The sequence below is a fragment of the Schistocerca serialis genome, chromosome 5, assembly GCF_023864345.2.
Source record: "Schistocerca serialis cubense isolate TAMUIC-IGC-003099 chromosome 5, iqSchSeri2.2, whole genome shotgun sequence".
Lineage (NCBI taxonomy): Eukaryota > Metazoa > Arthropoda > Insecta > Orthoptera > Acrididae > Schistocerca > Schistocerca serialis.
In genome coordinates, this window is record NC_064642.1 from 122,064,457 (window position 1) to 122,090,646 (window position 26,190).

General features: G+C 39.8%; 1 protein-coding gene across 2 annotated transcripts in view; it reads left to right on the forward strand.

Moving 5' to 3' along the window:
• Window positions 1–26,190, forward strand: part of LOC126481414 (uncharacterized) — a 76,103-nt gene that overhangs the window by 39,322 nt on the left and 10,591 nt on the right. The window lies entirely within an intron of this gene.

Consider the following 26,190-nt stretch of genomic DNA (forward strand, 5'->3'; position numbering starts at 1 on the left):
GTGTGTGTGTGTGTGTGTGTATATATATATATATATATATATATATCTCTTAAAAGAAAGATGATGAAACTTACCAAACAAAAGCGCTGGCAGGTCGATAGACACACTAACAAACACAAACATACACACAAAATTCTAGCTTTCGCAACCAATGGTTGCCTCGTCAGGAAAGAGGGAAGGAGAAGGAAAGACAAAAGGATATGGGTTTTAAGGGAGAGGGTAAGGAGTCATTCCAATCCCGGGAGCGGAAAGACTTACCTTAGGGGGAAAAAAGGACAGGTATACACTCGCACACACACACATATCCATCCACACATACACAGACACAAGCAGACATTTGTGCGCGCGCGCACACACACACACACACACACACACACACACACACACACACACATCCACACATATACAGACACCAGTATATGTGTGGACACCTGTATATGTGTGGATGGATATGTGTGTGTGTGCGAGTGTATACCCGTCCTTTTTTCCCCCTAAGGTAAGTCTTTCTGCTCCCAGGATTGGAATGACTCCTTACCCTCTCCCTTAAAACCCACATCCTTTCGTCTTTCCCTCTCCTTCCCTCTTTCCTGATGAGGCAACAGTTTGTTGCGAAAGCTTGAATTTTGTGTGTATGTTTGTGTTTGTTTGTGTGTCTATCGACGTGCCAGCGCTTTCGTTTGGTAAGTCACATCATCTTTGTTTTTATATATATATATATTATTTCCAAGTATGGGTAGTCCTATTCGTTCAGATGACTTAAAAAGTTCTGAGTATTCATGGAAAACTTACCTGTACGCATTGATAGAAAGCCATAGCAGTTTAATAGGGCATAGTTGTAAAACACTTACACATTTTTTTGCAGTAGAATGGAAAAATTTGTAGAAGTCAACCTCTGGAACGATCATTTTGGCTCTGGGGATTGTTTCGAAACACTGAACGCATTACTGACACTGCAACTTGTCATAAGAGATAGTTTGAGGAAAGGCAAACCAACATTTATATAATTTTAGATTTAAAGTAACCTTTCGACAGTATTGACTGGACTACGCACTTTGAAGTTTTGTAGGTAGCAGGTATAAAATACAGTGGCTGAAAAGTTTTTTACAGTTGTCAGACTACAATTATACAAGTTGAAGTACACGAAAGGCAAGCAGAAGTGGAGAAGTGAGATAGGGTTGTAGCCCATCTTTGATGTTATTTAGTCTGTACGCTGAGAAAGCTGTGAAGGAAAGCACAAAGAAATTTGGAAATGAAATGAAAATTCAGGGAGAGAAATAAAAACTGTGTGGTTTATGCGTGACATTGTAATTCTGTCAGAGATAGCAAAGACAGGGTGTATACGATCCGGGAAAAACCCAGGAATTTTTCATCGTGGAGAAAACCGGGAAAAACTCGGGAATTTTCATTGTTTTAGTTACCAGTTAAATTTTTGTGATTTTGACTGGTAAGAACCAATATTCTAACAAAGGATATTACTGTATCCCGCTTCTGCAGAATACTACTGCAGCAACAAAACATGAACGAGAGGAAAAAAAAAAAATGAAAATAAAACTTAAGTCGCAAAGGAAATGCGCCATATACAACAACAAAACACAGTGCTCATACAAGCGTCTACCAACCAAAATGTGTCAAAGGCTTTAGGAAGAATATGTAGTGCTTCCTAACAACAAATTGCCTCTGATGAGCATGACGTGACAGCTGTTTACATTAGATTCATTTGAGCACTTGCGGGAGGGCTCTTGCGCATGCGCAGTTGAGTCACGTATGAGTAGTACCTTCTCCCGCTTCTGGCTACAGATGTGTGGCTGGGTGCTCCGGTTCGGAAATATCGTAGATCCGGACCTGATGCACAGAGCAGTCTGAGTTGTAGTGGGGAGGTGGGTAGTCTCCAGTGATTTTGCTGTTTCCTCTTCGTTTATTGTTCTCACATTAAATGAAAACAAAATGGATTTCTGTGGCCAGGAGCTACCAGATGAATTAAAATACATTCGCATAATTACAGATGGCTAAAATATGTTGTTACTTTCAGGTTTTATTTCCACCTTTCTGACAGTCAAGCATTAATCGCCTTGCAGGACAATGAAGTTATTTTTGTCGGTTTGCTAAAGAGATTTGGCTTTTATTAATCTTTTGCGCTGAGGCAGTCAATTTGTTTGAAACGAAGTGTTTAATTTCACACTGTTGGCTAGTTTCAATTGTTCGCTGCATTTCAAGTGCAAGTTGTAATGGTACTTGAATTACGTAACCATTACGGCACCTCACCTGAACCTCTCGATGCTAGTAATATTCTACTGTGTTTCTGTAAAGTAGTTGACATATTTCTGAGACAACATTCAGATTTGATTTCATTTGTGATACATCGATATGTTTATATTGCAATGATATTATTCTTATGTGTATTCTTTCTTTTGTCACTATGATCTTTGACGTACTTGTAACTCTGATTTTTGGGCTCGTAAGCGATAGTTAGTTAGTTGTTGAGTTGTTAGAGAGTCAAACCTTGAGAAAGTCAAGTCTTGGACGTCATGTTGGAAAGATGCATTTTGTAGTTGGCTTATAAAATGTGAGGAAGATGTTTTCAAGTATGTTTTGTATTGTGAAGTGATGTTTTTGTGATATGTGATATTGCAATAAAAGCAGTTAAAAGGAAGTGTAACTTAAATTTGGAGTGCTGATTATTTTTTTTTTTTTTTTTTTTACATCACCATTGTGCTAACTTTGAAAGGTTTAAGCTCCAAGAATGGTTTGAGAAGCGCATCTACAAAACTTTTGAATATAGCGGAATAAAACCTAAGCCTTTTTGCATCCGAGCTTGGAATCATAACCACCTAGGTTTTCAACGATTGAGCCATGATTTTACGACGAGACCAGCGTGGGAAACACACAAAGATGAGTGCCTTGAAAGGAGCTTATTAGATGATCATCAACAAAAGCAAAATGATATCAATAGAATATAGTCAGATTAAATCATGCTATGCTTTGGGAAATGGATTAGGAAATGAGGATTAAAAGTAGTCAATGGATTTTGGTGCTGATGGATGAAGCAGAGAAGCTATAAAGTAGTGTGAAAGTGTTTGTGGAAAAGAGGAATTTGTTAACACTGGGCCGGCCGCGGTGGTCTCGCGGTTAAGTCGCTCAGTTCGGAACCGCGCGACTGCTATGGTCGCAGGTTCGAATCCTGCCTCGGGCATGGATGTGTGTGATGTCCTTAGGTTAGTTAGGTTTAAGTAGTTCTAAGTTCTAGGGGACTGATGACCTTCGATGCTAAGTCCCATAGAGCTCAGAGCCATTTGAACCATTTTTTGTTAACACTGGATAGCATTAGAACATCTTTCCTGACATTATTTGTTTGGTGTGTAGCCATGTACAGAGCTGAAATATGGACAGTAAACAGTTCAGACAAGAAGAGAATAGAAGCTATTGAAATGCAGTGCTGTATGAGAATGCTGATAATTAGATGGTTAGATTTAATAACAATTGAGGAAGTACTGAACTGAATTGGGGAAAAGAGAAATTTATGACATGTTGTTGTTGTTGTTGCTGTGGTCTTCAGTCCTGAGACTGGTTTGATGCAGCTCTCCATGCTACTCTATCCTGTGCAAGCTTCTTCATCTCCCAGTACCTACTGCAACCTACATCCTTCTGAATCTGCTTAGTGTATTCATCTCTTGGTCTCCCGCTACGATTTTTACCCTCCACACTGCCCTCCAATACTAAATTGGTGATCCCTTGATGCCTCAGAACATGTCCTACCAACCGATCCCTTCTACTGGTCAAGTTGTGCCACAAGCTTCTCTTCTCCCCAATCCTATTCAATACTTCCTCATTAGTTATGTGATCTACCCATCTAATCTTCAGCATTCTTCTGTAGCACCACATTTCGAAAGCTTCTATTCTCTTCTTGTCCAAACTATTTACCGTCCATGTTTCACTTCCATACATGGCTACACTCCATACAAATACTTTCAGAAATGACTTCCTGACACTTAAATCTATACTCGAAGTTAACAAATTTCTCTTCTTCAGAAACGCTTTCCTTGCCATTGCCAGTCTACATTTTATATCCTCTCTACTTCGACCATCATCAGTTATTTTGCTCCCCAAATAGCAAAACTCCTTTACTATTTTAAGTGTCTCATTTCCTAATCTAATACCCTCAACATCACCCGACTTAATTCGACTACATTCCATTATCCTCGTTTTGCTTTGTTTATGTTCATCTTATATCCTCCCTTCAAGACACCGTCCATTCCGTTCAACTGCTCTTCCAAGTCCTTTGCTGTCTCTGACAGAATTACAATGTCATTGGCGAACCTCAAAGTTTTTATTTCTTCTCCGTGGATTTTAATACCTACTCCGAATTTTTCTTTTGTTTCCTTTACTGCTTGCTCAATATACAGGTTGAATAACACCGGGGAGAGGCTACTACCCTGTCTTACTCCCTTCCCAACCACTGCTTCCCTTTCATGTCCCTCGACTCTTATAACTGCCATCTGGTTTCTGTACAAATTGTAAATAGCCTTTCGCTCCCTGTATTTTACCCTTGCCACCTTTAGAATTTGAAAGAGAGTATTCCAATCAACATTGTCAAAATCTTTCTCTAAGTCTACAAATGCTAGAAACTTAGGTTTGCCTTTCCTTAATCTTTCTTCTAAGATAAGTCGTAAGGTCAGTATTGCCTCACGTGTTCCAGTATTTCTACGGAATCCAAACTGATCTTCCCCGAGGTCGGCTTCTACTAGTTTTTCCATTCGTCTGTAAAGAATTCGTGTTAGTATTTTGCAGCTGTGGCTTATTAAACTGATTGTTCGGTAATTTTCACATCTGTCAACACCTGCTTTCTTTGGGATTGGTATTATTATATTCTTCTTGAAGTCTGAGGGTATTTTGCCTGTTTCATACATCTTGCTCACCAGATGGTAGAGTTTTGTCAGGACTGGCTCTCCCAAGACTGTCAGTAGTTCTAATGGAATGTTGTCTACCCCCGGGGCCTTGTTTCGACTCAGGTCTTTCAGTGCTCTATCAAACTCTTCACGCAGTATCGTATCTCCCATTTCATCTTCATCTACATCCTCTTTCATTTCCATAATATTGTCCTCAAGTACATCGCCCTTGTATAGACACTCTATATACTCCTTCCACCTTTCTGCTTTCCCTTCTTTGCTTAGAACTGGGTTTCCATCTGAACTCTTGATGTTCACACAAGTGGTTCTCTTATCTCCAAAGGTCTCTTTAATTTTCCTGTAGGCAGTATCTATCTTACCCCTAGTGAGATAAGCCCCTACATCCTTACATTTGTCCTCTAGCCATCCCTGTTTAGCCATTTTGCACTTCCTGTCGATCTCGTTTTTGAGACGTTTGTATTCCTTTTTGCCTGCTTCATTTACTGAATTTTTATATTTTCTCCTTTCATCAATTAAATTCAATATTTCTTCTGTTACCCAAGGATTTCTACTAGCCCTCGTCTTTTTACCTACTTGATCCTCTGCTGCCTTCACTATTTCATCCCTCAAAGCTACCCATTCTTCTTCTATTGTATTTCTTTCCCCCATTCCTGTCAATTGCTCTCCCTGAAACTCTGTACAACCTTTGGTTTTTTCAGTTTATCTAGGTCCCATCTCCTTAAATTCCCACCTTTTTGCAGTTTCTTCAGTTTTAATCTACAGGCCATAACCAATACATTGTGGTCAGAGTCCACAACTGCCCCTGGAAATGTCTTACAATTTAAAACCTGGTTCCTAAATCTCTGTCTTACCATTATATAATGTATCTGATACCTTTTAGTATCTCCAGGGTTCTTCCATGTATACAACCTTCTATCATGATTCTTAAACCAAGTGTTAGCTATGATTAAGTTGTGCTCTGTGCAAAATTCTATCAGGCGGCTTCCTCTTTCATTTCTTAGCCCCAATCCATATTCACCTACTATGTTTCCTTCTCTCCCTTTTCCTACACTCGAATTCCAGTCACCCATGACTATTAAATTTTCGTCTCCCTTCACTACCTGAATAATTTCTTTTATTTCATCATACATTTCTTCAATTTCTTCGTCATCTGCAGAGCTAGTTGGCATATAAACTTGTACTACTGTAGTAGGTGTGGGCTTCGTATCTATCTTGGCCACAATAATGCGTTCACTATGCTGTTTGTAGTATCTTACCCGCATTCCTATTTTCCTATTCATTATTAAACCTACTCCTGCATTACCCCTATTTGATTTTGTGTTTATAACCCTGTAGTCACTTGACCAGAAGTCTTGTTCCTCCTGCCACCGAACTTCACTAATTCCCACTATATCTAACTTTAACCTATCCATTTCCCTTTTTAAATTTTCTAACCTACCTGCCCGATTAAGGGATCTGACATTCCACGCTCCGATCCGTAGAACGCCAGTTTTCTTTCTCCTGATAACGACATCCTCTTGAGTAGTCCCCACCCGGAGATCTGAATGGGGGACTATTTTACCTCCGGAATATTTTACCCAAGAGGACGCCATCATCATTTAATCATACAGTAAAGCTGCATGCCCTCGGGAAAAATTACGGCCGTAGTTTCCCCTTGCTTTCAGCCGTTCGCAGTACCAGCACAGCGAGGCCGTTTTGGTTATTGTTACAAGGCCAAATCAGTCAATCATCCAGACTGTTGCCCTTGCAACTACTGAAAAGGCTGCTGCCCCTCTTCAGGAACCACATGTTTGTCTGGCCTCTCAACAGATACCCCTCCGTTGTGGTTGCACCTACGGTACGGCCATCTGTATTGCTGAGGCACGCAAGCCTCCCCACCAACAGCAAGGTCCATGGTTCATGGGGGGGATTTATGACATAACGTGACTAAAAGAAGGGCTCAGTTGATATGTCATGTTCAGAGGCATCAAGAGTCTGTCACTTTGGTGATGGAAGGGGAAGCGGTGGAGGGTAACCTGTAGAGGAAGATGTAGGCATGAATACAATAAGCAGGTTCAAATGGATGTAGGGTGCAGTATATATCCAGAAATGAAGAGGTTTGTGCAGTATAGAGTAGCATGGAGAGCTTCATCAAACCACTACCACCACAACAACTGTACCAGAGTAAAACTGTATTCTTCAAAATATTACTAGGATGAGGTAAAGGTGCAACCATAATAACGTTGAATAGGTAGAACAAAATTGGACAAATCTGCTAGACAGTTTTTCATTACGTTGAGCAGGCATCAGTGTCATTGTTTAAAATTAGCATCTTTTTTAATTATTTCTAACTAAAGTGAAGTGCAATTCTATTTTGCACAATTTGACAAAGATAATTAAACAGTGATATTTCATGAACCTAAAATATTTGTGTACCATTGTTTTAAGAAGTTTAGGGAGAGCCATCTGGATGAAGTTGTCACCAGTTATTTTAACTAGTGTAACATTTCAGATACTGAACATTTCTGTCTGCTTAAAAACCACACACACATGAGCATAATGAAAGCTAATGCTGTTTGTCTTGGTTTGTATTGCTGTATGATATTTACATGTTTTTTTGCACCTGTTCCATACTGAAACAGAATCAGGAAATAAAATAGGTAAATATATGGTTGCAAAAGGGAAAAAAGCTCCAGTCCTACCACAGAAGAAAAATCACTGGCAGTATTGGAAATTGAACCCTCCTCAGTTACAGAAGCAGACATTCAAATCCTAGAATATTATTAATAAATTGGTCAAGGAAGACAAATAAATGTAGGAAACCTAAGGGACGTAAAGCAAGAGAAAAAATGAGAGATAAGAGGTGCGAGGGAGTGAAAGAAGAAAGGTGATGGGGGGAAGTATAATTTGAAAGTGATAAATATTATTGAGAGAGACTGGTTGGGAGCAAAAGAAATACAGTGCAAAACGTAAATAGAGATGGAAGTAAGGAAGGTGTGGAACAGGATTGATGCACTGAGGGGAAGAAAATGGTAGAAATAATGATTCGTTGGGTGGTGAGAGTCAAGTGCATGCTGGAGAATCATCCCAGGAGTTCAGAAGCTCGTCTTGGAATTAATGAATCACAGTAAATGGAATGTTTGCTCATATTTGTTACTTTGGTTTCCAGTTTCAGTGATTATTAAATTGTACATGCCAACAGAAACAGAAAAGGTGTTCAATTCTTATAATTTAGTTGCAGAACAAATTGGATAACGTTGTAGGAAAGAAATACTTGGTTGGCCAAACAGATTTTTAAGGCAAATGTTAGGATGCAAGCAGAGAAGAAACACTTGCCAATTTCCTATTCTTGCCCAGTCTCATTAAAGACCATTGAGGATTGGACATGCTGCTATAATCTTCTTTCCTTCCCCAAATGCAGCTTCTAAATTTATGAAAGCGTGTGTATCTATATCAGTTTTCACTCTGCAGCAGTGTGTGCATTTGAATCTTCGTGGCAGATTGAAACTGTGTGTCAGGCAGGGACTCAGTCCTGTTCAGAAAGTAGGAGAGAGGTATTGGTTGAAGTAAAGCTGTGAGTTGTGATGGGACAACCAACTGGTTTTAACAAACAGTTGGTTAGTTGATTGCTTTTTCGTTCAGTCAGTTTTTTTGAGTGAATGAAAGGACTCTGTAGCCCTGCCAGCAATATGAGTGTTAACTCATTCTCTTGAGTTGAGTGGTTCCACATACACATTTTGTAGTCTTCATTGTTATATATGAACCGTGGCTAGGTTGCCATGTTTATTAGAGACAAGTATCATATCGTATTTCAAGGAGAGGTAACTAAAAAGTATGTTTCTAAATGTATTAGTTTTTTGGCAGAAAACGTCATTTTACAGGAATTCTGGGTAGACAACTATTGGATACTGTAAGAGCAGATATGTTGAGAGCCGCGTCGTATGAGGAGTAGGTTACATAATACTCACACTTTCCCATTCCCCCTTTTCTGGCAATTTGCACGCATGTCGTGCCAAACGGATTGCATGGCCGTTTGGTCATCCAGAAGAGCAAGCAAACATAGGAGGTAGTGAGTGCCTGCTGCTAACAGGCAGCAGACAAAACACACAACTTCTTCACTGCCCTGGTCAGTGACATAGCGCATCTCTGTCAGCAGTCCAGAGATGTGCAAGCATGGTGTCAAAATTTGAAATTAAAGGACCGATATATGAATATGAATGGTACCTGTACTTTTGAATATCCATGAAATACTGTCCCTGCTATTTTCCAAACACTGCAAAATGTAAATAGGTTTGTGTGAATGAGTGTAATTTGTATATATGTAACCAGTAGCATAATTTTCTGCATAAAGTATTTTCCTTCCACACAAACAAATTGTTGAATAACTGGTTGAAGGCTACTTTCAAATGGATTTTAATTAATGGACACCATCACACCTCTTCAGGAAAACAGAGTGCAAACAGTCACTAAAGTCAGACGCTGTTGTTTTCTTCTTCACATACCATATTTGCGCGAATATAGGCTGCGTGGGAATATAGGCCATACCTACATTTTTGACACGAGATTATAATAAAAAATAAATCTCGAATATAAGCCACACTAATGAATTTACGTAAAAGTTCAATTAAATAGTACTTTCTCCCACCCTTCTTCATCTCCCACATAACTAATGGTGAGTCATCACTAAAAGGACAGATTTAAATAGTAAGTTCAAATAGAAAAGAGTTGAGGCACTGAACCATAAGGACCCAAAGCACAGACATGAATTTTTGAGGAAAAGAACTGTTTGTGAAAATAAAGTTTGTAGGCAAACCACCTGTCTCATACGTTTTTTTAAAGCCAAGTGTCAACTTCCTTTGTTTGCTATGAAAAAATGAAGTACCCTTTCATGTTATGAAATTATTAATTAATATTTAGGATTATATTTATTATTATTCTTAATTCACAATATTTCCATATAAAGGCTAGTGACTGTAGTGTGTTTTGACAGTTGTAAAGTTTGTAATTAATGAGAAACTAGAATCAGAACATAAAGAACAGATACTAAACATACCAGACACACAGTTATGACCTATTCCAACACTTCATGGTCCTCATTATAATTTTTACCAAGCACATTCCGTGGCTTGATATTCAGATAAAACTGACAGTATACCTCCAATTATGAAGTGCTGCTACAACTAACATGATGCAGACACTTAATTTTGTTGGCAATCCTCCGTAACAGTTGAACAATGCAGACCAACAACATTATGCTTTGTGCCTTGACCCATGAGGAAATGAGTATCAGAGAAATTTGTGAGACAGATTTTCATGAATGTTCATATATACAATGTGGACCAGCAGTATAGACTAAGTTCGTTCACCTTAAGATTCACCAATGTCAGGAGCATGCATACATGCTACAATCTCAAAAACAAGAACAGTGTGCTTTAGGCCCTTATGGTTCTCAGGGCCTGTCTATCTCCCTCCCTTCACCTACCTTATAACAGAGGATGACTCATCATCAGCAGGACAGGTTTGGCGTGTTGGTAGGTCTGGTGACATGATTAATTTGAGAGACAGTATAGGTTGAGGGTGAGAGAAAAGTTAATCATTTGGCTCTTTGATTGCCAGTTACATAGCAAAATTTCATCAAGATATCAGCTATGTGAAAGAACATGGAAAGCGTGAAGCTGGATGCAGGTTTCATGTTGATGAAGAAAATATTCACTGAGGTTTGCAAGTGAATAGAAACGTGTAAATAATTCAAAAAGTCGAAGTTCATTTCAAGGGCAAACATGCAGGTATCCAGATGTGGGAAAAGATTTGCTTGATTTTGTATTTCAAAACAGAAAATGTGGATATGCTGTGACAGCTGAAATAACTCAGATTGAAGACTGCAAAATAAAACAGTAACATTTCACCAGTGGAATTCAAAGTTTCATTTGGGTGTTTCAGAAATTTATGCAATGAAATAATCTGTTTGTCACAGAATTACTGTTGTGCAAAAACTGCCTCGAGTTTGCGCTAACAGCTTGATATCTTTTCAAACAATGGAAAATCCAGGATGGAATGTAACAATATTATGAGAAGGAAAGTTGCTACTCACCATCTAGCGAAGATGCTGAGTCACAGATAGGCACAACAAAAAGATTGTCACACTTACACTTTTCGGCCAATGCCCTCTGTCAACATTTTTGTGTGTGTGTGCGCGCGCACACACACACACACACACACACACACACACACACACACACACAGAGGCTCACGCAAACGCAATTCACACGCACTACTGCAGTCTCAGGCAACTGAAACCACACTGCGAGCAGCAACACCAGTGCTTGATGGGAGAGGTGAGTGGGTGGGGGAAAGGAGGAAGCTGGGGGGGGGGGGGATGGTGGATAGTGAGGTGCTGGATTGGCCTACAAGCTAAGCAGCAGCCACTGTGCTGCATTCTATGTAGGCATGACAACCAACAAGCTATCTGTCTGCATGAATGCCACTGACAAACGTACCCATCCAGCCCCTTCCCTGCTCCCATTCCAGCACTACACAGCCATCATTCCAGTGGATTGGTGGGTGGGGGGCAACAGAAAAGGAGAGAAATAAATAAATATAACAGAGACTGGGTGTGGTGGTGGAATGACGGCTGCGTAGTGCTGGAATGGGACCAGGCAAGAGATTGGATGGGTGAGGACAGCGACTAACGAAGAGGGTTATGGGAACTTGGGATGTATTGCAGGGAAGTTCCCACCTGCGCAGTTCAGAAAAGCTGGTGTTGGGGAGGATGATCGTGCCCTCAAATGAGAAATGCCCTGCCCACTATCCTTGCCACCCCTTCCTACAGTGGTATTCTGCCGCCCACCAACCCTACACAATATACTGGTCCAGCCTTACATAATCCCTGCCCCATTCCCTTGCCTCGTATCCCATACCCCTGTAATAGACCTAGATACAAGACCTGTCCCATACATCCTCCCACCACCACCTACTCCAGTCTGGTCACTGACATCACCTATCCCATCAGAGGCAGGGCTACCTGTGAAACCAGTCATGTGGTCTACAAGCTAAGCAGCAGCCACTGTGCTGCATTCTATGTAGGCATGACAACCAACAAGCTATCTGTCCGCATGAATGCCACTGACAAACGTACCCATCTAGCCCCTTCCCTGCTCCCATTCCAGCACTACACAGCCGTCATTCCACCACCACACCAAGGCTTTTTTTTATTTATTTCTCTCCTTTTCCATTATCCACCCCCACCACCACCACTCCACTGCCCACCTCCCAACGTGCAGCACTTCACTGTCCGCCATCCCCAACATACATCCCTCTCCCTCCCTACCCCAGCCTCCTCCTTTCCCCCACCCAGTCGCCACTCCCATTATGCACTGGTGCTGCTGCTCGCAGTGTGGTTTTGGTTGCCTGAGACTGCAGTCGTGTGTGTGTGTGTGTGTGTGTGTGTGTGTGTGTGTGTGTGTGTGTGTGTGTGTGTCCATTGTTGACAAAGGCCATTGGCCAAAAGCTTTAAGCGTGAAAATCTTTTTATTGTGCCTATTTGCGACTCAGCATCTCCACTATATGATATCTTTTCAGCTTCATGTGATCCAACTTTGATGCAAAAATGTTTATTAACATTCTCAAATAGGAAATGCAGACGAAACACTGGTCTATTTTGATTTGCTGAACAATGTTACAGTAAACAATGTAGGGGAACATTGTGTGCAAGTACGTACAAGCGGTGATGCAAAACAACAGTGCACAGTAATTCTGAGCATGACAGCTGATGGGCGAAAATTGCCCCGTACATGGTTTCTAGTTGGAAAACCTTTCCCAAGAGAGAAAGCTTCCCAGCTTATATTCTGCAAGAGTTCGTGACAGTGGGTGGATAACAAAGGAACTAATACTAGACTGGATTTCAGCAGAGTGGAATAGTGGCTAGAAGATCTTCATCACTCAAAAATCAATGCTTTTGTTGATACTTGTAGTGGGCTCACAGGTGTTCAAGTGAAACAAAAAAATCAAAGAAGGAAACTGTACCTAGTGATTTTTCCTGTCAGCATGACATGGATGTTGCAGCCTTTGAATGCGTGTATCGTCATCCATTCAAAGCTGATGTAAGACATCATCATCATCATTTAAGACTGATTATGCCTTTCAGCGTTCAGTCTGTAGCATAGCCCCCCTTATAAAATTCCTCCATGATCCCCTATTCAGTGCTAACATTGGTGCCTCTTCTGATGTTAAACCTATTACTTCAAAATCATTCTTAACCGAATCCAGGTACCTTCTCCTTGGTCTGCCCCGACTCCTCCTACCCTCTACTGCTGAACCCATGAGTCTCTTGGGTAACCTTGCGTCTCCCATGCGTGTAACATGACCCCACCATCTAAGCCTGTTCGCCCTGACTGCTACATCTATAGAGTTCATTCCCAGTTTTTCTTTGATTTCCTCATTGTGGACACCCTCCTGCCATTGTTCCCATCTACTAGTACCTGCAATCATCCTAGCTACTTTCATATCCGTAACCTCAACCTTATTGATAAGGTAACCTGAATCCACCCAGCTTTCGCTCCCATACAACAAAGTTGGTCGAAAGATTGAACGGTGCACAGATAACTTAGTCTTGGTACTGACTTCCTTCTTGCAGAAGAGAGTAGATCGTAGCTGAGCGCTCACTGGATTAGCCTTGCTACACCTCGCTTCCAGTTCTTTCACTATGTTGCCATCCTGTGAGAATATGCATCCTAAGTACTTGAAACCGTCCACCTGTTCTAACTTTGTTCCTCCTATTTGGCACTCAATCCGTTTATATTTCTTTCCCACTGACATTACTTTCGTTTTGGAGATGCTAATCTTCATACCATAGTCCTTACATTTCTGATCTAGCTCTGAAATATTACTCTGCAAACTTTCAATCGAATCTGCCATCACAACTAAGTCATCCGCATATGCAAGACTGCATATTTTGTGTTCACATATCTTAATCGCACCCAGCCAGTCTATTGTTTTCAACATATGATCCATAAATAATACGAACAACAGTGGAGACAGGTTGCAGCCTTGTCTTACCCCTGAAACTACTCTGAACCATGAACTCAGTTTACCGTCAACTCTAACTGCTGCCTGACTATCCATGTAAAGACCTTTAATTGCTTGCAAAAGTTTGCCTCCTATTCCATAAGCTCGTAGAACAGACAATAACTTCCTCCTAGGAACCCGGTCATATGCCTTTTCTAGATCTATAAAGCATAGATACAATTCCCTGTTCCACTCATAACACTTCTCCATTATTTGTCGTAAGCTAAAGATCTGGTCCTGACAACCTCTAAGAGGCCTAAACCCACACTGATTTTCATCCAATTGCTCCTCAACTAATACTCGCACTTTCCTTTCAACAATACCTGAGAAGATTTTACCCACAATGCTGATTAAAGAGATACCTCTGTAGTTGTTACAATTTTTTCTGTTTCCATGTTTAAAGATTGGTGTGATTACTGCTTTTGTCCAGTCTGATGGAACCTGTCCAGACTCCCAGGCCATTTCAATTATCCTGTGTAGCCATTTAAGACCTGACATTCCACTGTACTTGATGAGTTCCGACTTAATTTCATCCACCCCAGCTGCTTTATTGCACTGCAATCTATTGACCATTTTCTCCACTTCCTCAAACGTGATCCTATTTCCATCATCATTCCTATCCCATTCTACCTCGAAATCTGAAACATTACTGATCGTATTTTCACCTACATTGAGCAGCTCTTCAAAATATTCCCTCCATCTGCCCAAGGCATCCACAGGATTCATCAGCAGTTTTCCTGACCTGTTCAAAATACTTGTCATTTCCTTCTTACCTCCCTTTCGAAGACTGCTAATTACACTCCAGAATGGTTTTCCAGCAGCTTGACCCAATGTCTCCAACCTGTTTCCAAAATCTTCCCAAGATTTCTTCTTGGATGCTGCAATTATCTGTTTGTCTTTGTTTCTTTCTTCAACATAACTTTCTCTGTCTACCTGAGTTCTAGTATGTAGCCATTTTTGATACGCCTTCTTTTTCCTTTTACAGGCTGCCTTGACTGTGTCATTCCACCAAGCTGTTTGCTTCCTCCTACTTTTACACACTACTGTTCCAAGACATTCTTTAGCCACTTCTAGTACTGTGTCCCTGTACCTTGTCCATTCCTTTTCCAATGACTGTAATTGACTACATTCAACTAACTGGTACCTTTCTGAGATCGCTGTTATGTACTTGTGCCTGATTTCCTTATCCTGAAGTTTCTCCACTCTTATCCTCCTACATATGGACCTGACCTCCTGCACTTTCGGCCTCACAATCCCAATTTCACTGCAGATTAAATAATGATCAGTGTCATCAAAGAATCCCCTGAATACACGTGTGTCCCTCACAGCCTTCCTGAATTCCTGATCTGTTATTATATAGTCAATGACAGATCTGGTTCCCCTGCTTTCCCAAGTATACCGGTGAATGTTCTTATGTTAAAAAAGGAGTTTGTGATTACTAAGCCCATACTGGCACAGAAATCCAAGAGTTGCTGCCCGTTCCTGTTGGCCTCCATATCCTCTCCAAATTTACCCATAACCTTTTCATACCCTTCTGTTCGATTTCCAATCCTGGCGTTAAAATCACCCATGAGCAGAACACTGTCCTTGTCCTTTACTCTAACAACTACATCACTGAGTGCCTCATAAAAACTATCTATCTTATCTTGATCAGTCCCTTCATAATGCGAATATACTGACACAATCTTAATTTTCTTGCTAGACACTGTCAAATCTATCCACATCAGTCGTTCGTTTACATACCTTATTGCAACTACGCTGGGTTCCATTTCTTTCCTGATGTAAAGCCCTACACCCCATTGTGCTATTCCTGCTTTGACTCCTGACAAGTAGACCTTGTATTCTCCCACTTCTTCTTCTTTCTCACCCCTTACCCGAATGTCACTAACAGCTAAGACATCCAGCCCCATCTTACTTGCAGCCTCTGCCAGCTGTACCTTCTTCCAAGAGTAGCCCCCGTTGATATTAATAGCTCCCCATCTCATTACGATTTGTTTGCCAAGTCGTATCTTAGGAGTCCCTGGTTTGTCAGTTAGAGGTGGGACTCCGTCACCTCCAAAGGTCCGAGGCATTTTGCTCTGATTGTTGCCAGCATCATATTTAAAGTACAAGGGAAGCAGGTTGCTAGCCTTACTTGCCCTGAGTCCCATTGGGTTTTACCCCTAACGGCTGAGGGACTAACCGGTGGATTTGGTAGTCTTTGCCGTATGAGCACAAAGGTGACCACAACTCAGAATATGTCCGAGATGCCCAGCCTGATTCCAAAGTAACTGTATCCCGACTGTCGGGACCACTTACTTGGCCACTCATACGTTGCCCGTGGTTCATGAACTAGGACATGACTACAGGAACCCACACCATGAACCACCGATTCTATAGAAATTACATCATGAACAAAACTACTTAAATGCCAGGTGCATCTGTGTCAAAGCCTACTGTTGGATTTTGTCTGGCGGGGCACTATCAGAGGAGCTAGTCATGAAAAGCTAAAAAAAAAAAAAAAAAAAAAAAAAAAAAAAAAAAAAAAAAAAAAAGTTTCCAAGACTCTTGATGGGATTGAAGATGACTGCCTTTGTGACAGTGACTCGAGCAGCACTGTGGATCATCTAGTGAGGGTGAAGAATTGGATGCTGATGGGTCATTTGGGTACCAACAAACAAGCTGATGTGATTTTGCGAAACAAAGTTGCTTTTATTTTTCAAAAAAAGCTGCTGTATTTGTGAACAAGGTGTAAGTGTTTCTGCTTTTTTCTTCTTAAGTCTTTGATGGTTTACAAAAGTAACTGCAGTAACTTCTAATGGCATTAATTTCAACCCACAAGATATGTGTAATGGTCATTTTCAAATTGACGATTTATGATCTGACTGGAAAAATCTCAATTATATGGCGCACCATAGTTTTTTAATCCAAAACTAACAAACAAGTCTGGCCTATCCTTACACAAATACAATACTCCTAAGGGAACTTTAATGTTCAGCATTGCAGCCCCAATGACACTTTGGCTTAATTAACTACATCTGATACAACTACAGCAATACATTAACCAGTTTTAAATGATGAAAAGAAGAATTAGTCCATTCAGTAAATAATTAAATAAATGTGTGTAATATTTATTTTAACTTTGGCATGCTCCCAGATGTAGGGCTACCTTCCTGAGGTATATGTACCTCGGTTGTATGCCACTGCTTTAGTTAAAACTAATAAAAGTCCTAAGACTAGTTTCACTCAGAAGAATGAGTGAATAGCTTATTCAGCTGAAACCCTAAAGCGGGGTTTCAGTTTAAAGGAACAAATATGTGGTTCAACCAACAGAAAAAACCTAAGATTGGTTTCACTTGAAAAAGAAGGAATCAATAATTCAATCCCTATGCAAAAGTGCAACAAATGTATCAGCTGTTTTCATTCAGTTACACCTGTATGCTGGGTTCACTCAAAAGAAGTGAATGAATAATAATTGGAACACTAGGTAAAACAACAACTCACTTGATTGTTTTCATTTGCTTGCTCCCACAGACTGAGTTCTCTCAAAATAATGAATCAATAATTCAACCGATACATAATACTGCAGCCAAGAGGTCATGTCGTGATCCTCAGTTCAGTGAGCCATCCCCCTACATGTTATCACCTCACTGTTGAGGTACAAAGTCATGTGTCGATGGAAATGAGAGTGGATGAAGTGGCAGACAGTAAGCTGTGTCTTTGTCCACAGTGTGGCTGTGGCATTTCTCCAGCCAGCCACGCAGGTGGGATGATGTCCTCCTTACTTGTCGTCACATAGGCCAGAGCACTATGTTGCACAGCTTCGTCCTCTGATGAGAGGACCCACTAAGGTGTGTCATACAGATTACTGTGCGCCACTTTTACTAGACTGTGTTTTGTTTTCAGACCAGTGAGAATTGGAAGATTTGTCTACAGATCTGCCCACTATTTTAAGTGACATTCGAATGGATATGATATGCCCAGCATGTTTCCTAAGATTTTAGGGAGGTGCTCTTAATGTGGTAACGGCGTGACTGGCTCAACAAAGTTTTTTATTATTGGTCAGCCAGTCACATTTCCCTATGCTGTTATTTTAACACTCTTGTCATTTTTTTATGTCTTTATACCAAGAAAAGCACCTTACACCATTTCTCTATTGTATCGCGTGCACACACACACACACACACACACACACACACACACACACACACAAGAATGAGTCGAGTGTGTTCCAGGTTCCAACTGGATCAGTTGATTTCATTCCCATCTTTAGCTGTGAGGGCACAATTTAAGCTGTGCCTGGGTGGCTTAGTCGGTAAACTAGTCGAGACAGGCAAACTCATTTGTAATTGGGAACTAGTTCATTGGTTTCTGGCCCCTTTTGGGACTTGTTCATTTTTACTCACTGTTCCTTCAATTTTCTAATTATGTAATAGTGTATGTCTGCATTAAGTTTTAATTTACTTTCATATGACCAGTAATAAAAGATAAAGAGGTGTTACTTTTATTAAAAAGTTGCAATTCAGTATTTGTAAATTAAAGTTTCCATTTGTTAATATATATGGAATTTAAATTAAACTAAAAAACCTTTCTAATAGTGAGATTCAAAACAATGGTTACATAATCATAACCATTGAAATGAAAGTGTTCTTTTGACATTCATTTACTTTCATGAAACATAATAATGTTAGTTGTTCATAGAATTTACACTTAACAGAATAATTCGTATAAAATTTGTGACTTTTGTCGCGATACTGTCCCCTTCTCCTAGAATCAGCACTTCTTCCTTGCTTGTGGGTTGACCTTATGAGAGCACTTCCTCTTTCCGTTCTGGTAGGTACGCACGCCCCTTACAAAACATCTCTATTCTTTAGGCCACAGATCGTCCTATCTCCACATAGGTACGTCTGCCCTTTATACTTAGTGAATGCCAGGTACGCCCCCCTTATCCTTTCTGAGTAGGTCTCACGATTCATTACCCTAGTATACATTTCTTTGTATACCATAATTAAGTATCTTCTGGTAAAGCTATAGATCTATCTTAAACTTCGCATTCTTTCTTTAATATATCATTTACTCCCTACAGTCCTCCTCTACGTATCTACTTCTAAACTTTCAATAGCTATTACATCTGTATATATACTACTTACATTCCACTATCCTTCAATTCATCAGAGGTTTTATGGCACTGACATTGCTCATGCCTTTTTCTTTTTTATCCATTACTCATTACTATTTGATAGTTATTCGTTATGTATGTGTTATATATATTCAATGTAGAACCATCACAACTCTCCATATATGTGTACATAATTCCCTATGTACACACCTTTTCTCCTACAACACCTGGCGGTTCTTACATCGTGACAGGCTTTGTCTTTTATAATTTGTTTGCGTAGAAGTGTATATTTGTGTATATGTGGATGTGTTTTTGTGTAGTCTGGTTCTTCGGCCTTCGTATCTAAAGATAAGATGCAGGTTATTAGTAACCACGGAAATAAGTAAGGACTTCAGCAATAGAAGTTTATGAATATGGAAAGAGGGAAAAGATATACAGGTCCTCAAGATGAGTAAGAAAGGAAAAAAAGATATGGATGCTAGGATCGAAGAAGAGAAAGAAGATAGCCCCAAAAACAGGAAACCCTTCCCACCCTCCTTCCCCAGGATCCCTACCTCTCAGGCACTTGAGTGAGATGCCGGAGGAGGTTTGGTGTTAAATCGTCTCCTACAGAATGGACTTGTCCCACCTTCACCCTTTGAGGTCCCCGAAGGAAATGATGCTTTTAGCTACAATACCCACCCCTTTCAAAAGTTATACAAACCCTACCATCTATATCAAATCTCATAAAAGTTATAAAATACTCTACACAAAATAGAAAATCTATATAGTTGTTCAGCTAGTCGCATCTTATTAGATTTTCCACAAATATAATTCTCTATTCAGTTTATTTCATTTAGATATCACTTTATTTCTGTGATTCTCTTATGTTGTTCTCTATTTTGTAGTCATATCTGGTTTTCCGAGCAATAAGATTACAGGATAGTTCTAGATTTTAAAGGAATTCACTGCAGGAAACTGTTTTGAAAAACACCGAAAACAACTCAGGATCCAACGGTCGTCACTCTGCCCATTAACTCAGAATGTTAACATCCCTGGGGGATAGATGACTCTGCCCAAGTCCATGGATCTGATATTAACATTTCTTGTACACTGGCAGACCAGTAACTTTCTTTAAATTTCTTTTGAGAGTCTTCCCAAGAGGAAAAATTCTCAATATTTACTGTTCCCCATTCTGAGGCCTCCCCTAAAATGTACCCCACAGCAAATTCGATCTTCTTGAAATCTTCCCAATTTTTTTTATAAAGCTTGGTTACATCTTTTTAAAAAATGGGTCAGATGTAGATCTCATTCTGGCTTGAATTTTGGGAATTGTCTGGATAACCCTGAATTAGCTCCCCATTGTAAATCAGTCACAGTTTCACTGGTTAATACAACATTAGGTAAAGATACCCTTTTTTCTACTTTATCTTGGATAAGCTTAACCTCTTTCCACAGGTCATCTATACCCTTCCTGGTATCATTAAGTTCAGAAGAAGGAATAGGCGCTACATTCCCGGATGTTATTCTTTCGGTAACTTTGGTTGGTTTGTGGGGATTAAAGGGACCAGACTGCTACGGTCATCGGTCCCTCGGTAACTTTCCGATCTATAGTTTCCCCAAATTGTTCCTCAAAACTAATTACATTTACAATATCAGAGTTAGCTATTTTCTCTTTGAAATTCCTTTCTACATTGTCTACCCGTGTATTGACACCTGTAATTTGTGACTGAATGATTGGCATTAACTCATTCTGCTTATCTACACTCTCTTGCAAAGTGTGCAACCCATGCCTTACATCATTATACTTAATATTGTACACATTTTCTAAAGATCCTAACCGTTCAATAAGTTCTGATTCTGCATTATTACATTTGTTCTCAATGTTAAGTTATAACCTTTTTAATAAATCCTGAAAGGTATCATTCTGATTCTAAGGTCGGTAAACATATGATTTATATGAGTAATTAAAGAATTTCTCAACTCGTTCTTTATGTCCATTTTTAAAGTTTCTACTTTAGTACTTACAGCATTGAACTCAGTCTTCAAAGCACCCATGACTTCGTTTTTTTTGTACTTACAGCATAGATTACTAAATTCTTTACTTTGAGAGTCGACTTTGGCGTTTAACAGACCTGGTTCTTTACTTAGTCGCATTCTGAGGATTTAGCTGAGAATTTACCGAACTTAGAATCTAACCCTGAGCTTTGATTAAATTTACCAACTCAGCCGAGTCAGGTATTTCTTTGCTAACTTTCATTGTTGTAGCTGGGTCTTGAGTTTCTCCAACCAGTTGTATGTTTTCCATACTCTTGTATGCTTTACCCCTTGTAAGTCTTTAAAACTAACTTTAAATACTGTAATCACACAATAAACTTCCACTCAACAGTGCGTATCACTTCGTACTAAAGTAATAGAGTTTTGTTTCACACTCGCCTGGCGTAGAATTCTCATTGTGCTGGTGAGCGGATGTGGCGGCAGGTGAGCACCAGTGAACAGCAGCTGGTGCCGGCAGCGTCGGATGTAGGTTGGTTTCCGTGTCTGCGTCCCCGCAATGTGTGTGAGAGCTGTATACTCCCCACACTGGATTGTTTTGGTTGAAGTGTTCTAGTCGAACTTCTTCTTAGACAAATACGTCAAAATCTTCTTTGCTGTTTTTATTGTTGTGAATTTTTCAAGTCTTCACCATTTTACATTCAAATTTTGCTCCATAGGATACTTGAACATATTCCAATGTCTCAGGGTAAGTCCCTTGTCTTATTGTGTTTGGTTGCTATGGCAACACACAACTACTTTTTTTCTCATTTTCAACTGAAAATTCATGTTTTTTTGGTCCTTTCACACAGGTCGCCACGTTCTAATGCTTTGACGACTTAAAGTGTGAAAGTAGACATATAAACTTTACTTTTCGTCAATCAACGATGTATTTGACTTTCAAGCACAATAACAAATTCTCACTTTCAACAAAATATGTAACTTACAGCAAGTCTCTCGTACAGTTGTGCTTTAGAAACAAATTGTTTTACATTCAAAAGAAAGTCTGCTTGGACACCATGACTTTCAGAAAAAGAGTCTGAAAATACATCTTGCCTGTAACGAGGCAGTCAAGAGTCTACAAGAGTACTATTCTTGTTTCGCATAACAATAGTCAGTGACACAATATGCACAGAGTTGCATATAAACTCCATGGTTCTTCCGTACACAATCACTACCACATTTATGGATTGCCCGACACCTACTTGTTGGTGCCCTTCAACAGCCGCGTCTACTTTCTTCCGCGACTGATTGTAAACCTGCATGCACAAACATGTGATGCACAGTAGGTAGGATTCTACCATCCCACACTTATATCTAGAATATCGTGTGTTCGAGATGGTAGAAGGCTGAGTGGTTCTAGAATTTACACAGAAATTCCCGAATCACTACAAAGTCTTTTTGAGAACTCCACCATACTTCCAAAAAATATCAAGAATTTTGAAGAGGGCTACTCTGTAAAGCTCCCGTCTTAAGTAAACATTGTATATATGTGAAACTCAAGTGGTATTAGAAATTCAGACTAAAATTTGTGAGTTGAATGATGGACTCCAAGTAGTCTGACTACCCTGTAATCCCTTGAAAGGATTACCAAAATTTATCTCTCTCTCTCTGTGTGTGTGTGTGTGTGTGTGTGTGTGTGTGTGTGTGTGTGTTAATTTTAATACAATGTGTAAGTACAGCAAAGTTATAAATTACCAGCCATTGATGCTGAGGTGTGATGTCACGTGTGCTGCACTGCTATTGAAATAGCTCGTTAATATTTTATAAATTTTAGACTTCATTTACTTATTTTAACATTTATTTGTGTAAATATTTGCCATAAAAGTAACTTATTAGTGGATTTTCATTAATCTCAGTCTTTCTTCCTGTGTTATTGACTCGAGTGGTCTATTATTTGTGAGTGTGCTTTCGTCGTTCGTCTAAGCCTCGCGCCTCAGTAGTGTGTTTACATTTTGCGGCGTGCACTGCAGCTGTAGCGGTTATAAGCTAAGTAGTGACAAACTTATTTGTGCTCTGTAATACAATTATTAAATTTAATAGATTTCAGCGGTGTTGCATGCCGTTTGTGGCGAAATAACGACTTAATAAACTTTTGTAATCACTCGCTGTGTTTTTTAGAGTTTTCATTGTGTTGAAGTCGTTTAGTAAATTTCGTGCTTTAGTTTTCAACTAACATTTATTTTTCTTTCTAGTAAAATAAAACTTCACTTAGTGTTACAGTGGCCGTTTTAACTTTTTGGTTTTAGCTAGTAATTTTGTGAATTTTTGCTGGTATTGGTATTGGCTGTGTCGTAGTAGTATTAATACAAGTAGGTGCTTTCTTAGTAGGCAGAGAATTTCGAGACCATTATTGTTAGTTCTTAAATAGTTCTACTGGTGTAACTGAACTTTGGTAACATAGACTATAGTTTTTTTTCAGTAACTGTAAAATTTTACCGTGAATGAAAAGTGTGGGCTCTGTCATAGGTTTGTGAGTAGTGGATTACGGTGTGGGATTTGTTCAAAGTATTTTTATTGGGGGAATGCAGTGGGGTAGCCAGTGGTCATTTTAGGGAGATCCTCTCCTGGGAATGTGGAATCTGTAGTAGAAGCAAGTTAATAGAGGAGCAGGAGCGTAAGATCTGCGCCCTTCAGGTGCAGTTACAATGCCCAAAGGAGGAACTAGATTGGCTGAGGAGGGTGGAGGGTGGTGGGGAATGGGAACTGGCAGTTGGCAAGAAGTAGGAAGAGGAGGTATTCAGACAGTTTTACTTTGCATACATACAATAGATACGACCAACTGTCAGAGTTGAGTGGAGAGGAGCCTCATGTAGCTGTAGATGTAGGGAACTTGCAGCAGTCCTCAGCAATTAGGAGGCCTAGGTTAGTTGCAAAGCCTAGCAGAAAGAAGGTTCTGCTGCTAGGTAGTTCCCACGGTAGAGATGTGGGCCAGCAGTTGCAGGAAGTGTTGGGGAGTGAGTACCAGGTCACCAGCATTGTGAAGCCTAGTGCAGGGTTGGCTCAGGTGACTGAAAGCATAGGGGAGTAATGTAAGAATTTTATGAAGGAGGATCAGGTAGTGATGGTGGGTGGAGCAGGGAACAGTCTCGATAGGGACGGGGAATATGATGGCAGTGGTGACTTGGTTATGATAGCTACTCAAACTGGTGGCGCTAATGTGCATTTCGTGCAACTGTTTCAGCGTCATGATCGGCCTCACCTTAATGCGGCTGTTAGGCATGTTAATGTGGGGCTGGCGAGGGCACTGATGGCGGAGGGCATGGATCACATCTCAGTGGTGCCAGTTGGGTCCATCAGTAGATGGGGTTTCACTAGGCATGGCCTGCACCTCAATAGGTATGGGAAGGGGAGGCTGGCTAAGCTTATAGGTGACAGTGTAGTTGGTGGTGGTGGTAGTGGTGTCACTCATGGAAAAATTCCTGTAGTAGTTGGTGTTAGAGCTGCACCTTTTTTACGTTGAAGTCAGCTGATAGGTATACCTGCTTAAAGGAAGTTCCTCTAACAAAGGGCTCACCGTCAGAGGATGTAGTGTTTCCAAGTAGAGAAGGAATTAGCATATTTCATCAAAATGTAAGAGGTATTAGAGATAAAGTTAGTGAACTGCTAATAGATGTTAACTCTGAAATTATTGGTATATCAGAGCACCACTTAAATAATTTGATAATTCAGGCTACAGATTAGCTGGCTGTTTCTCAAGGAGTTCCTTGTGGGGTGGGGAGTGGCTCTATACGTAAAAAATAGTATTTCATTTGAGTCCATAGACATATCACGACACTGCACTGAACAGATATTTGAAAGTTGTGCAGCATTAGTTGAATTTAGTGAAACTAAACTTTTAATTGTTGTTGTTTATGGGTCTCCTATCTCCGGCTTCAGAGCATTTTTGCTTAAGCTAGAGAGAGTTCTTGATTCACTTTGTAGGAAGTACCAGAACGTAGTTATATGTGGTGACTTCAGTATTAATTTTGTATATGATTGTGCAAGAAAAAGGATGTTGGCAGATCTCCTAAATTCATATGATCTGATGCAAACTGTGTTTATTCCAACTAGGGTGCAGGGCAACAGTAGCACAGTCATAGACAATATTTTTATTCATTCTTCATTCCTAGATGGGCATTCTGTTAGTAAAAGGATGAATGGCCTTTCAGACCATGATGCACAAATTTTAACACTAAAAGGCTTTTGTACTCAAATCAATGTCATATTTAATTACAAACTATGTAGGAAAGTTAATCCAACAGCAATAGAGAGTTTTTTAAAACTTGTCAAGGAACAAGAGTGGCAAGATGTTTATAGTGCCGATAATATAGATAATAAATACAATGCTTTCCATAACACATTTCTCATGCTCTTTGAGAGTTGCTTGCCATTAGAACATTCTAAATGGGGTACTAGCAGTAATGGACAGCCTGGTTGGCTGACTAGTGGGATAAGGATATAACGTAGAACAAAGCGGGAATTATATAAAAATGTTAGAAGTAGTCACAATCAAGCTACAGTAGCCCATTACAAACAGTATTGTAAGGTGCTTAAAAATGTTATTAGCAAGGCAAAGAGTATTTGGTATGCAAATAGAATAGCTAATTCACAGGATAAAATTAAAGCCATATGGTCAGTTGTGAAGGAAGTGTCTGGTCAGCAGCACAAGATCGATGATAGAACGTCAGTTCACAGTAATAACATTTCTGTTACTGATAAATCAGATATATGTACAGTATTTAAAATCATTTTGAGCATTGCTGGTGAATTAAATAAAAATTTAGTTTCTAGAGGAAATCATATAAATTTCTTAGCAAATGTCTTTCCGAGATTGATGTCTGAAATACTCCTCTGTGATACAGACAAGATGGAGATTGAGTCAATAATTAAATCACTGAAGACTAAGGACTCTCATGGTTATGATGGAGTGTCTAGCAGAATATTAAAGTATTGTGCTGCACATGTTAGCCCTGTCTTTAGCCATATTTGTAATTTTTCCTTTAGGAATGGTCAGTTTCCTGAGCGATTAAAGTACTCACTAGTAAAGCCGTTTTATAAAAAGGTAGAAAGAGATACTGTAGATAATTTTAGACCTATTTCTATGCCATCAGTATTTGCAAAAGTTATTGAAAAGGCTGTATATGTAAGGTT